Below are 14,412 nucleotides of genomic sequence, written 5' to 3'. Positions count from 1 at the left end.
GTTTAGTAAATGTAGGGCCCTTTCACTCATTACTCTTCGTAAAAGGTACGTTCCATGGGTTTTGCTGTGGTTGTTCCCACGCAGCGTCCATGGAACATGATGCATTCCCAGATTTACAACATTTTGTAAAACTGGGAATGTGTCAAAATCCTGCACCTCCCCAGGGGAAGCGTAGGAGTGGTATAATGAGGAGACATACTTCTATTGCTCCTCGTTTTCTCCTCTTTCTATCCGTGCTGCAGTCTGGAGCACACATATAAAGAGGGAAAATGGCATTAATGATTGTTTTTGTGCAGGAAGGTGTCCCTTTCTGCACAAACACAATCATTCCTGCAGCTCAGAAACCCTTGCAATATGACGCAAGTGTGTCTGCACTGGCACATGGCATCCAGTTGTGCGCCAGCGCAGGGGAAACCCCAGCGATGCGTCATATTGTTGCTAATACAACGCTTTCCTGTGCTTTGAAAATTACGCAGCACGGCAATGCTAAATGGATGATGGTGCTGCGCCATTTTCTTGTAGATGAGGCCCTAACTGTTCATTGCTTCAAGGCGGATTCATGTTATTCGCCATACACAAAGGACAAGCATTCGTTCAAACTTGAGCACACCTCAATTCTTTTGGAAGTTTTCAAGACCACCTAGTCCAAAACACCGACTGATGTGTGTGTAAAACAAGATGGCACCCGCTGAGCAAACCTTTCTGCCTTTAGTGAGTCGATCCACAGAAGGCTGTGAGATCTCCGGCAGGTAGCCAAAGATCTCATTTTAAGGTGGGCAGTCCTGTGCCAGGGCAGTTAGGTCTTTGGCATTCACTGACCTGGAAGGCTGGCATACAGTCCCCAGAATGTCAAAGATTTACCTCTAGTAGTAAAAGAACACACAATACACCTCATGATAGAACTAGGGCCACAGCACTTCCCAAAATTATTGCTTGCTTCACCAGCAATCTGGTAATTCCTCTAGTTGGTTACAAGCGTCCTCTGCTGGACCTTTCAGCCGCTATGACAGGCCTAGGTGCAGGAGGCCAAGACACAGCTGAAACTATTTTTCAATAGCTCACTACCACAGGGCATTGTACCCTCTGAGTGGAACCAAGCAGTTGTTAAACGCTTACTAAATATTCCTCCCCCAGTTTTGAAGACGAATGATGCATGAAATTAACTTAGTTAAGCATGCAGTTATCTCAACAGAGTGTCCCTTCACTTTAGAATCATAGCTGAAAGCAAACAGGAAATGTAAACTTTAAACACAAGAGAAGCAAACTAGGTTAGGAGCGCCTTTCAAAAGTCAGATGATTGACAGGTGAGATCAATAGATGGTCTTTTGCAATTGACCCTTTCTTTTAGTACAACTAAACATCCTACCTGCCTCCAGAAAGAAAGAGAGAAGATAATATGTGCTAAGTGGAGGATCTGCAAAATGTGTTCTTCTTTGGAACATTAAAATAATATTTAGTATATACACTTGTTCAACTCAGTTGTTAAAATGTGCACACAGCATTGGCATGTTTATAGACCTTGGTTTTAGTAAGTTAGCTATCTTGCTTTCTTTGTTCCTTCCTCAACCAAGTCATTCTTTTGAGCATGTCACTCAGACTCCTCCACAATGCCTTCCCTACCTTTTCCTCGCAAGAGATTTGTAGGTATTGTGATGGCAAGAGCACCCAGCCATTATAGCTTGGGAGACATGATCCAACACACTACAACTCCTAATCATTTATGAACATTCATAAATGCGCAGCAGCATGCCCAGAGATGGCATTTTGACTCACACAGGACTTCAGGATCCTGCAAAAATTTACTCAAGATCTAGTGCCTCAAGGGAGTCAGTGTACCTTTCTAAAGGACGTGTGTATAGGCAGCCATCTCTTACATGAGTTCATACCTTGGGTGTGCTGTTTAAAAATAATCTCTCATTCCACTCCCAAATTAATACTGCTGGCAAATCTTCCTTCTTCCACCTAGGTTTGATTCTAGAAGACATGCCTTTACTTCGCTTATCTCAGAAATTCACACAAAGTTTTGGTGTGGTTATGTCCCTCCTGGATTATTGCAATAGTATCTACACAGCCTTCCAAAACAAATCAATTGTTAAGTTTCAGCATGGCCATAACCATGAAATCCCCACACTGTAACTGTCTAAATTAAAGATCGTTTTTCAAAACCCTTTGTGTTTTACATATTAGCTTACATGGTGGTCAAACTACACCCAGACTCTTCATGAAGTGTGAGTATTTAGTCAGAATCTACTGTACATCCTTCCAACTTATTACAAGAAATGTAGTGGGAGATCACTTCACCCAGCTACATGTAGCACTCTTTACGAATCCATCTGAGACATGAAAGTAGTAGTAACTTTATTTGTTCAATCAATCAAAATTATTACAAAAAGAGGCCTCAAGTCACATAAAATATGCGGTGCTACATGTATGTTCAAGATCAGCCTAGCACCTAGGTTTAAAATTCATTGACTTCTCAATAGTCTGTTTTAAAATTCTACCTATATTTAAATTTAAAAAGCAATATATATTTTAAAAAAGAGACATACAGGGCTAGCAGCATTAGTTCTTATTATGCAGTATATCGTTCTTGGGTTGGCTAATATTCTGCCCAATAATCCGCATGTCCAACAATTTTCAAAGCAATCCTGATGCCAGGAAAACTTCAGTCCTTGACAGTGCTTCATGCGCTCTCCATGCAGCCATTAATACACAAGCTCCATTCATTTGGAACCTTTCCTATCACTAGTGCATCCACTGCCCTTTTGGTCCTTTGGCTGTGCTCTCTGCACACGAGGGCCACCCAGATTGGAGCGCCCTGTGCCATATGAGAGCTCAGCTGCATGAGAGAAAAGTGCAGTTGGTGATAGCTGTTGGAGCAGCATAGCAGTTGCTGGATTAGCCATGTGTTCCGGCTAAACTAAGCCTTGCAGAATGCATGATGATGCTAATGCATTACCCCAGCTGCTGCTGCAGGTTGGCCTTAGCAAAGTCTGGGTTTCAGCCATATATTTTCTAAATTTTGCCAGATTTGCCAGGATCTTAAGACGATAGAGTAGTTCTTTAGCATCATTGTTGGTACATCCCCCATATGCTAAGAAGTCTGTTTTAGTCAAGTGCATTGTGTGTTAATAAGAGCCGGCCACATGCATATTTGATGTTACAAAGTTTTTTTCTTAGATGACATAGTCTGCATTGGCCCGACCCGGAGCAGGATTTCCAACTTCCAAGTAGCACTTAAATTGGTGGGGACATTAATATTGCATAAAGAATATGCTTTAGTGTTTTATTCCTCAGTGCACTGTTCAGGTAAGGCTGGATTGGGTTTTCTTTATATGAGTTTATAATTGCCTTGATGTTAGGTTTGGACTCTTCTATGTCATTAACGCCTTCTTGCCTAGAGAGGAGCCTGACTTGTTTTTAGGTTTCGTAACCTGGCGAGGGGCGAAGCCACTCCCAGATCGAAATCTGTTGTTTCTAATAGTGAGGTTAGGACAGCCTCTGTTTCCAATTGGCTAGCTCCATAAATGGAGGCTAGCCATTGGGAGGCAGAGGCTGTCAATCGCGCTTTCTCTCGAAAACGCGATTCGGGGGCGTTTCTGGTGCTTTTTTTAAGCCCCGCCCCTTTGTCCCGGGCCGCGCTGCGATTGGCTGCCGGCCCGGGACACCCCCGTGACGTCATTCCCGGGCCGCGCTGTGATTGGCTGCCGGCCCGGGACACCCCCGTGACGTCAGCCAATCACAGCGCGGCCCGGGACCTGACTTGTTACTTTCTTGCTGTCTCCACTCCCACTCCCACCCTTCCTCTTTGTCCCTCCTCGCTTTATTCGCCTCTTTTGTTATTCTTCCCCCAATCCACAGGTTCAGTACCTCTTCATTTCATCTTTTTACCGTTCGCTTTATTTCGTTGTGTTCTTTAAAAAAAAAAATCATGCCACTCTCATACACACTTTCTTGCATCACTGGCAGTGCTTAATTTGTGCCGGTGCTTAGCACCGGCACTTAAATGTCAGGGCCGGGTCTACTGCGGGCACACCCACATAGAAGAAAGTTTTGTGAAAATAAATATATGTTATCGGTATTAACCTTTTTATTCTCTTGTACTTTACTATCTGCAGCCCCAGGCGTGCCTGCGGCCGCAGCGTGTTTTTTCAGGTCATCATAGCAGTGTGTGTGTGTGAGTCTGTCATCACCGGCGTCACGTCACTCTCTCACGGTGTTTATTACTTTCGGTTTTGCGAGTCGAGTGAGTGCCCCCCCCCCCCCAACTCACATTTCTTCTGCACGTGAGCCGTGAGGCAGGTGGTGCCGGTGGTAGTACTAATATAACTGGCCCCTCCCTGCTGCCCAGACTAAGAGAGTCGAATAATAGTAGTATTTATTATTCAGTTAGGTGACATATAAAATATGTGCAGCAAGTTTCGTTTCATCATGGGGACCTATTGACAGTTTCTGTTTGAGTTCAGTTTGCCAGTGGGTGGGCGGGCGCGGAACTTTCGAACGTGCACAAATGTATTTGGGCGGGCTGGAGGTTCTGATGGGGCCCGGCCGGGGGTAGGCAGGGCCCAGCCAGGCTGTGCGCGCGTTAGCGCGCAGATTTTTTTTCACTTTGGCTCAGACAGGCAGGCACCAGGTGCCACGCCCCAGCATAAACTGCGCACTGGCAGTTACATTCGGCAAACCGCCGGCAGCTTCCCACGTCACGGACAGACGGCCCATGCCACGAGTCATCCATCCACTGCAGTGCTGTGCACATTAAGTTAGCCCGGTGACTGACGCCCCGGCCGGACGCTACCAACAACGACGACGAGAGCAGCCTGGGCTGTCCTGGCTGTGGGTGTCTGGTGGTCACTGCCGGTGCAGTGGTGGCGCACTAGAGACTGCAGTGCGGCGGTGGCCTGTTAGTGGTAGCAACCGTAGCAGGCTGCTGGCAGCACAACTCCGACACGCAGACCACTGAGCGTGAGCAGCGCAGCAGTCAGTGTGCAGTGCACTGCAGTGAGCCAGAGAGACAGTGCAGCAGCGCTAGCTAGGCTAGCAGCAGTGTGTGTCCTGCCGATCGACCCACCGAGAATATAACGGTAAGAAAGAAGAACGAAGTGAAGATAGAAATTGAGTTAAGCAATGCACGGTCGTAAGCACCTAAAGTTTAGTTAAGCTCTACAGCAGCAGTAATTGAAATAATTGTTGTAATTTGTAGCATGTAAATTAACTAACTAGGTAAGCTAAGCGAAGCCAGCTGAGCTAACTAGGGATGCCACTACACAGCCCACAGCCAATTTATGCCGAAATAATGCGGCGTCACCATCCAGACACTGAACCGAGAGCATACCGTCTCACAACCCGCTACTGACAGAACAACACTTTAAACTTATTTCATTTATACAATGACCAGTCACACTGACTTATTTCCTATATTGTGGGTTGGCATATCCAGTCATTCTCCATCTGGCTGACATGATGATATAGGCCTGAGCCTGAATTTTCCAAACTTTCACTGCAGGCAGTCACTCTTTCTAGCCCAGGTCGGCCCTGCACTTTCTGTGTAGCACAAGCCATGCATCCTCACCAGGCAGTCACCGGCGGCACTACCTTCTGCGTGGCGCCCCCGCACGCGCGTCTCTTTGCTTTGCTGCTGTGTAATTTCGAACGCATTCCCATCGTTTTACAGTATCGTTGAATGAATGAAACAATTAGGGATAAAAACCAGGGGCTTCAAGGCTGCAGTGGGAGTTTTAAATCTTGTACACAGCAGCGAATCAGCTCCATACTGTGAGCCTGATGAGATGTTAACTTGAGATGGAATTAAAGCACTGTAAATGTACCCTGCTTTACTTTTTTGTCTGAGTGACTCACTGACTCAACATTAACGTAAAGGCACTGGCAGATGGATTTGCGACTAAGAGGCTTCCAAATGATGATAATTTCTCCCCATTTAAAATGCATCCGAATAAATGGATGCAAACGCCGGGACGCGAAGATGCGCTCAATGCTAATGAGCAGCCACGCAATGGGAAAATCAGACAGCAACGCGCTTTGTCTATGGCGGCCTTAAATTGTAATCAATTTAAGGTTAACCAGAAAAATAACGTCTACAAAGTCATTAACATTTTTCAGTTGATTTCACTGCTGTAACTGGTTTCTGTAGAGGTCACGGTGCGGCCGGGGAGTGAGAGTCAAGAGTGATTTTCCTAATGAGGAAGAAATAATACACACACACGTGGCGTTTATGGATCAATACACTATCAAAAAATACCCGGGCCAGCAGTAGCACAGACCGTGGCACTGAGGTGCCAGCGCCGCCCACAACGGAGAAGGGCGCTGTGTCATGTCATGTGTGATATCAGAGTCACACATGAAACTTTCGGCAGGAAAGCAGGGCACCGCACTGGCGGATGTCACTTAGAGGTTTAGCTCGGGCCCCTCGCCTCGGGCCTAATTAATCCCACAATAGTGGCTCGGGCTCGTTTCAGTTTCATGTCAGGGGGCTCTCTCTGTAATTCTAGGGCTTCGTGTCTGCTTCACACAGGCATCGTGGCACCCTAGTTTCTCATTTAACAGCCATCTGGATTTATCAAAGCGCACCAGTGTGGCGCAGCAGCCTGTCTTTCTTTGGCAAATCATGGCATCGCCTCGTACCTCCTGTGTTTTAGGGAATACGACCATGATTGTCAGCAATGTGCCTCTCACAAACCACCATCACCACAAGCACCATGGCACCCCTCATTTCAGCATGACACGCATTGTATCAATTCATATGTATCATTATCAATATCATTGCAATATTCTGAACAACAGAATTACGTTGATGTCAGTCAGTATATTTTCCGATCTTACTCCTGGAGTTTAGCTTGTCTCTCTGGCTCTGCACTCCAGCACCAGCAGCTTTTGGTTACAACTTAAAAGCAGAGAGAGGTGAAGTGACTTGCCAAGGATGATAAGGATCACTGGCTGTCACCTCCGTTCGGCGCTAAGATTGATTGCATGCAACTTATGCAAGCAAGGTTTAAAGGGGCACAGCCCCCATGTTGTCTTCAGCACATCTTGCGCGCTCATGTATGTGTTTACTCTGTCTTTGCCCTGATGTTGTCACCCGGGCGGACCACGTCACTTCGTTTATCTGCCATTTTGTGAACAGTCTTCCGTCCCCCCCAGTCCCTCTCCGTTTTTAATGCTCTCCCTGACCTGACCATGGACGAGTGAAATCCGAAGTATGCACAGTTCAAAGCAAAAGGTGACAACCCTGAAGGAAAATCCCACAGACCATTTTCAAATGTTGTATATTGCATCCCAATCCAATATTAGATTTTTGAACATCTTGTGTACAGAACAGGGACGTTGACAAGGCCAGTTCTATCATGGAACTTGACTTTTTTTTGCAGGTTTATATAACGTGAACTTGACCCAGAGGAGGTATTACAGGAGCACCAGTTACGTGACATGAGGATACATTCATTTTTGGGTAGGCACAGGCCAGGACATAAATTAATTAGCGGCTTGCCTCTGTCTACTCAAAAGCTGTAAAGTAAAATCAGAAAATAACATTAATTTATAGGGTTAAACGAGACGCTTGGCTAAAAGTTACCGAAGGAAACACACTGCAGCAACAAACGTTATGATTTTGAAGTTTATTAATATATGCTATAGCTATATTCTTGTAATCACATTCACAATTTGTCTCTGTCTAAAATATGTGTTAACATCTTTGTATACGATCTAGACTAGAAACAGTTATCGCTGTAACATCAGCAGCCTCAGTCAGCCAGCCTCCTGTATTAAAAAAAGGTATACTTAACAAATACATATACACAGAGACCTCTTCTCTTATCATCTGTTCCATTCTCATTCCCAAGTTGCTTCAGACCCCTTCAGTTATTGGCTCTTTCAGTGTGAGTGACGCCTTGGTCCTGATCGTATGTGCACATCCACCTCAAAAGTAGTGCACTTCAGTGCCAAGACTGGTGGGACAGTCACAATCCCTTACTTTGCCATTGATGTGTTTAATTTATTTTTTATGCTGTTAGTCATTCTTGTTCAGGTGAACAAAGAACCCTCCTTTCCAGTAATAAGAATTATATTTTCCTGTGACCTACTTTAAAGCTAAAAATGAATTCTATCATAGCGGATAGAGCAGGAAGTTGAGGCACTTGGGGTTGGTGGTGAGTTAAGGATTGTGGAAAGATTTGGGGGCATATTATCAAGGAACAGCGTTATAATTATCGCCGCTTAAGCAGCAGAAAACTGCCGCAAAAGCGGCGATAATGGGCTTGATAATATGCCCTTGTGAATTCCCATAGAAGCCCATGTTCTGGTGTGAACATGGGATTCTATGGGAATTCTCTAGGGCATATTATCAAGCCCATTATCACTGCTTTAGTGGCAGTTTTCAAAACCTTACGAAGGCTCCCTTTCTGAAATTCAGATCAGGTATTATATTTGACTTATAGCAGTGCCACTTGAAGATGTGGGTGGAGCTAATAGAGGAAGTGGGTGGATCCAGTGGAGGGAGTGGGTGGAGCCAGAAAAAAGTGGGTGTGGCCTCCGACAAACATTTCAGCACCTGCACTTCATATTTTACAAATTAAGCTTTAGGTCTCAGACTCGAAGGTGGAAGCATCATTCATCTTGTCGCATTAATTTGGGCATTTTTACTGTTTGGGTTCTGCGCATGTGTTGGGAATTAGCCCCCCCCCAGCCCCTTAAGGATATTGCAGTGTGCCTAGGTTTCGAGACTACGATCGATTTACCTTAATGTTCACTCCCTTTTCCTCCTCCTTCTCCTGGGTAGGTTCTGCGGGGTTTTCGTAGATATAAGGCACTGAGTTCTTGCAGCCAGCGCTTGGTTTCTCTCCCAGTCCTGTGACATGGAAGCAGGTCATTTCCTATTGTGGTTCAGCCGGAGGTCTCAGGTCTTCCTGTCGTGCATTGCCTGACTTCCGGTTTTCGAAGTCTTGGCGTTTTCTTGGATGAAGACATCGTTCGTCAGGATCAAGCATCTGCTGGACAATCCCTGTCTGGACTTGTTTTTGGGATATTTCCTCGCGTGGCAGGACAGTACAGGTAGTTGTTTCCCAGTTTTTCAGTTCATTCATTGTCCCGCTTTTTCGAGTGATTTTTTACTATCGGTTACCTCGGTAGGGGCTCCTACTGGAGGGTGGTATATCAGGCTACGCGGCTGCGTGCCTGTGGAAACCATAGTTATGTTCCCTGTATAAAGGTTTCCTTTGGCCACAGTAAAAATGATGGCTTTGAAATAAGTGCACTTATATAGTTTGAGAGCTGTATTCTGCTCTATTAGTTAGTGGGTTTTTTTCTTTACCGCTTGTAGTGTTTTTTTCCCCTTCCGGTGCCCGTTACTTCTTATTTCTTATTGCTCTTGTGATATCGGGTAAAAAAGGATTTGTTCCCAGGATATTACAATTAATGAAAGGATTACTGGACATTGTCACAGCTCCTGCAGTATTTGGGTATTGAGACTTGGAAACAGGACAGAATGCGCTCTTTATATGCCAAACTATGAGGACTGCTTGTGGGGGCATGGCATCACTCCTGCACATCTTCCTTCCCCCGTCCCTTGCTCCCCCATCTCTAGTTTCGCCCCAGGCCGTGTCTATCCCGTGGGGCCTAGCAACAGGCCGGGACCCCTTGGCCATGATTAATCACACTGCAAGGCGGACACCGGAAGCCCCTTCCTGAAGCAATAAACGCCAGCATTTTATGGGGCCCTTCCCCTACTCGAGCCCAAACCCAGCATCATCCACTTATCTTTAGTGTAACCATGTTTCAAGCACTGCCATGCAGCAAGATGTTAAATACATGGGGGAGCTATTTACAACCTAACTGAACTTCAGTAAAATATTCTAATGGAGAACCCTGCAACATTTACCCACCCATAATGCCATACTCCCATCTTGCTATCATCAGTGCTGCCCTCCGGCTCACCACAGACCACAATTTGCGGCCCCTTCGAAAAAGTTTGAGAGTATCTATGGTCTAAAGGGTCAGATATACGCATGGTGTCGGGAGATGTTCCTCAAACACACAGAAGGTGATGGAAGTGTAAACAGTGGCTATAGCTTGGTTCCACTGATGTACCGCCCTCAGAGGCAAGGTACACCCAACTGACAAGCCCCAATCAGGTCGAAACTGCCCAAGGGTTGCTTGTGTTCCGGTTCAAGGAGGATGTGGTCGGTCGGTCGGTCAGACAGACAGACCGACAGACACACGCACACACACACACCCACACACACCCCACCCCGCATGATGCCACATAATTAACTTTTTCCTGCTGCATAATTCAGAGAGCCATGCTGCATAAATGTGTTAGATCACTGCCGTCTAATACTAGTGTCATTGATAATGGTAACGCGCTAAAGAGGGTTTAGGGGCTGTCAGTTTGGTGATGCAACCTATATTTCACAGGGATCTGTGAAAGATTGCCCATATTTCCCGAGCCACGTGGCAATACAACACATCCAACAAAGGGCCAGTTGGGGCTCGGGGAGGAATGTTTGCGCAGTTGCAGTGCCTGCGTGCATTCCATGTATATGGGACCTGTTGCTATTGCAATGCGCAGCGCACTGTATGCACATACATACATACAATTTCTCAGGTGATTTAACTATGTATAAATGAAAAATGAATTCACACATGTCGTGCTCTGTCACGCGTTTTTCATCGACTTCGTGTTTTCAGAAACAAACAAAGCTTTCCATACAGCTGCTGTGATGGCCGAGTGGTTAAGGCGATGGACTCGAAATCCAATGGGGTTCGAATCCTGCTTACAGCGTGTAATTTTATATAAAAATATTTCGGGTGACATGGATTAGACACAGGGCAAACTGTATACAGTCCATCTCTATGCGTGTATATGAGAACTGCAATGGTTAATACATCACTCATGCATGTACTTATCCACCAATCCGTACGCTTCAAGGCATAGAATGTGACACCGAAGGGTTAATGCTGAAAGTATATATGTACACAAGCCCTTGGAGGCACGTACCATAGAAGTGCGTCTGGGCTGCTGGGCTTACCCATGTGCTGCGAGCACACATCGGAGTGGCAGGGGAGTACCTATCAATAGTGCGGCGTGTGGACACACAGCCACACACACAACCACACACACACCAACACATACACAACCACACACACACACACAAAACCACACATACAACCACACCGTCAGTGCACACTCACCAGGCACAGACACCATCAGTCGTCAGTGCACACTTTCATCGGGCACAAACACCACCAACCGTCAGTGCACGCTTTCACCGGGCACAAATACCACCAACCGTCAGTGCATGCTTCCACCAGGCACACACCACCAGACATCTGTCCACGTTTTCACCAGGCATACACACACCACTAGCCGTCAGTGCACGCTTTCATCAGGCACACACACACACCACCAGTTGTCAGTGCACAGTTTCATCAGACACACACCACCAGCCATCAGTGCACAATTTCTACAGGCACACACACCACCAGCCATCAGTGCACACATCAATTGTTAACGCATCCACAATTAACTATTGTAGCAATCGCAGTATGGCGCATTTTATTTGTAAACATATTCATCTGAAGCACAGCATGCCACCATTGCTACAAAAACATTTTTTGGGGCCTACAATTTATAGTCTTTTGTTGCAATTGGTGTTGCAATATTTAGCAATGCAAATAGCTCAAACTTAATTAATGCGAAACCTATTGCATTGTAAATGCTTGTTTCAATATGGTTTTAGTAGTGTTGGTGGAATTGGTCTGTTTTCCCAGTTTTCCCAGGCCGGGTTTAATTTAGTGCGTCCAGCTGACAGATACTCTGTCAATGGATTCCTCCCAGTCTGAGACATACAAAGTAAATTTTAAAATTCAGAACACACACCTACTTAACCTTGTGTATGGTCAGTTCTATCTCTTATGATTTATCAAATGTTCTCTGGCTAAACTGGCATCTTACCAAATTGTCCTGTTAATCAGGTTCCTAAGATCAGCCAATTGCCTGTAACATCCAAAATCTCTAAGGAAACTGCTGAAGCACTGAATAATACCTTACCATTACACCATGCTTCTTGGATAAGGGATCACTCCAGCAGACAGCATCCTTTCACAGGCAGAATGATTATTCTTTAACGGCAATAACCTAAAATATTATCTTTCTTTCGGCTTTCACACCTAAAGCACATTGATGTTACCACTTTGTATTTTGCTATGTGTTACATAGCATAAAATAAGTAACCATGGGTTCTCTGGGATCATCCTGGCCATGCAGAAAGTAGGACACAATAAGAATGCCCACAGATAATGGCACAGACCATTCCAGTGCCAGGACATGAAGCATGGAATGAAATGCCACGGTGGCAACAACATAGGTTCTGAGGCTTCAGCAGTCATGGCACACGTGTTTTCAGATAAAGATTTAAGTACAGATTAGGGTCACTCTCCTAGTATTGTCGCAAGAAGGAAAAACAACTATCAGTCTCACTTCTCCCTTAATCAAGTTTCAACAATGGCATGACAAAATATGGAGGTAAAAAATATTGCCCTACAAAGTTATCTACTGCAGAATCTCGACTACCACTGTATCATCAACATACGTATATAGTTAATCAAAGATGTATTGATCTTAACTTCACATTTAATCTTTTGAAGATATAAGGCTGGTTTCGAGTTTGGCCAACGGGTTTCGCCTTCAAAAACATGACGGATATACCATTCGCTGTAATACAAGAGCATTATATCCAATAGCACTTGTAATATGGGGGACAGAATATCCGTCATATTTGTGCTGAACTCTAAATGAGGCACATAGGCAATATTCTACAGCTTAAATATTTGCAGGTCGATGTAAAGATATTGATAATCATATAGTACACTACCTGAATTTAAGTATGAATTTGTTCAGTATGGGGTCTCTTTTATGAGCCCTTGCGTCACCTTTGCGCCACCGGTGCGTCACTTTTTGTGACACACCAGCAGGGTAAAAAATGCATCATGTTGCGTCATATTTACTAAGTGACACATCTAGGTAGATGCGTCACTTTGTAAACCCCTGTGTCACATTATACCTGCACCAGGTATAATGTATGCACGGTGGGTGTTTTGACGAAAGTAAGCCTCGTATAAGTGACGCAGTGAAATCTATGAGATTTTACTGCGCCACTTCTAGGACGCAAATGCATCAATATCTTACGCCTGGCTCACAGCAGGCGTAAGACTGACGCAGGCACATTTAACATGGGTCTTGCCCATGTGTAATGACCCTTGATGGACTTGCGTCACTTTCGTGACACACTCCGGCAATGCGTCATTTTTGGTCTACAGATACATCAGAAATACTGACTTATCTATAACTCCTTGCGACGTGATGCGTCATACTGTAAATATGATGCATCCAGCATGTCAGGAGCTGTTGGACCCTAACCAATATTTAAAAACATTGGCTAAAAGCAAAAATATGTTTTCATCTAAAACACACACCTTGCCAGAGTAGCTGCCGCTACTGAAGGAAACTACTTTGTATAAGTATATTTTGCTTCCGAAAGAGCAGAATGCCAACACGCACTGTAATTAGCCAGTGGCTGGAAAAGGGTGACCTACAGCTCTATGCAGCATGCTTTAGTGTGTAGAAAAAAAGTGAATACGACATCAAGGAATAAATTGGGGCTAGTAAAAGCCCTATAAGTATATCCTATAAACATATAAGTATCCATTAAACAAGGTACACATAGACACATGTGCAAGCACACAGATGTGGCAATGCACTCTCACACCGGCACACCAAAAGACACAAGCTCTTGCATGCATGCATTTATTCTCATTTTGGTGCTTGTGCAAATACACACACACATAGACACTCCTACATGAGGACTCACTGACACCTTCTACACATATGATATATGTGCACTCAGATGGGCGCCCTAAACATGCACACTCATAAGTACACACTCACAGGTTGCATTATGATTTTTTTATTTAAATCATGCACTGTGCCATCTAACTTACAGTCATGCGGCATACTGCTTAGTTTCTGAATTGAAACCATTGACATTAAACTATTGTTGGTGCCTTGTGAAAACGTGAGTGTTGCACGCATTTTTCCGACTAGAAGCTTGGAGAGGTGAAAAAACATGAGTGTAGAGTAGACAGCGGCTACTGGTAATGGCAGGGCAGGAATAGACCGAAAGCCACTGTTTCTCTGTGTCTTGGGAGTGTAGAACAAGAGACTGTAGACGAATGGCGCCAACATTGAGATGAGAGAACTTTATACCACATGATTCGTAAAAATGATGAGGCACTCTATGGGGCACTCGATGGGGTGAAACAATCTAAAGCTGCCGACCCATGCAGACTCTTGTCTACAGTGGATGTGTTGTGCTCGTGCGCTAGAACAGTAGCTACAAACCCTGG

General features: G+C 44.9%; 1 protein-coding gene across 5 annotated transcripts in view; it reads left to right on the top strand.

The window, feature by feature from the left end:
- VEGFC (vascular endothelial growth factor C) overlaps positions 1-14,412 on the top strand; it is a 551,666-nt gene that overhangs the window by 524,781 nt on the left and 12,473 nt on the right. The window lies entirely within an intron of this gene.

The sequence above is a fragment of the Lissotriton helveticus genome, chromosome 2_1, assembly GCF_964261635.1.
Source record: "Lissotriton helveticus chromosome 2_1, aLisHel1.1, whole genome shotgun sequence".
In the NCBI taxonomy this organism is placed as follows: Eukaryota; Metazoa; Chordata; class Amphibia; order Caudata; family Salamandridae; genus Lissotriton; species Lissotriton helveticus.
The sequence above is the reverse complement of the archived record's forward strand: the minus strand, read 5'-3'. Positions and strand labels throughout refer to the sequence as shown.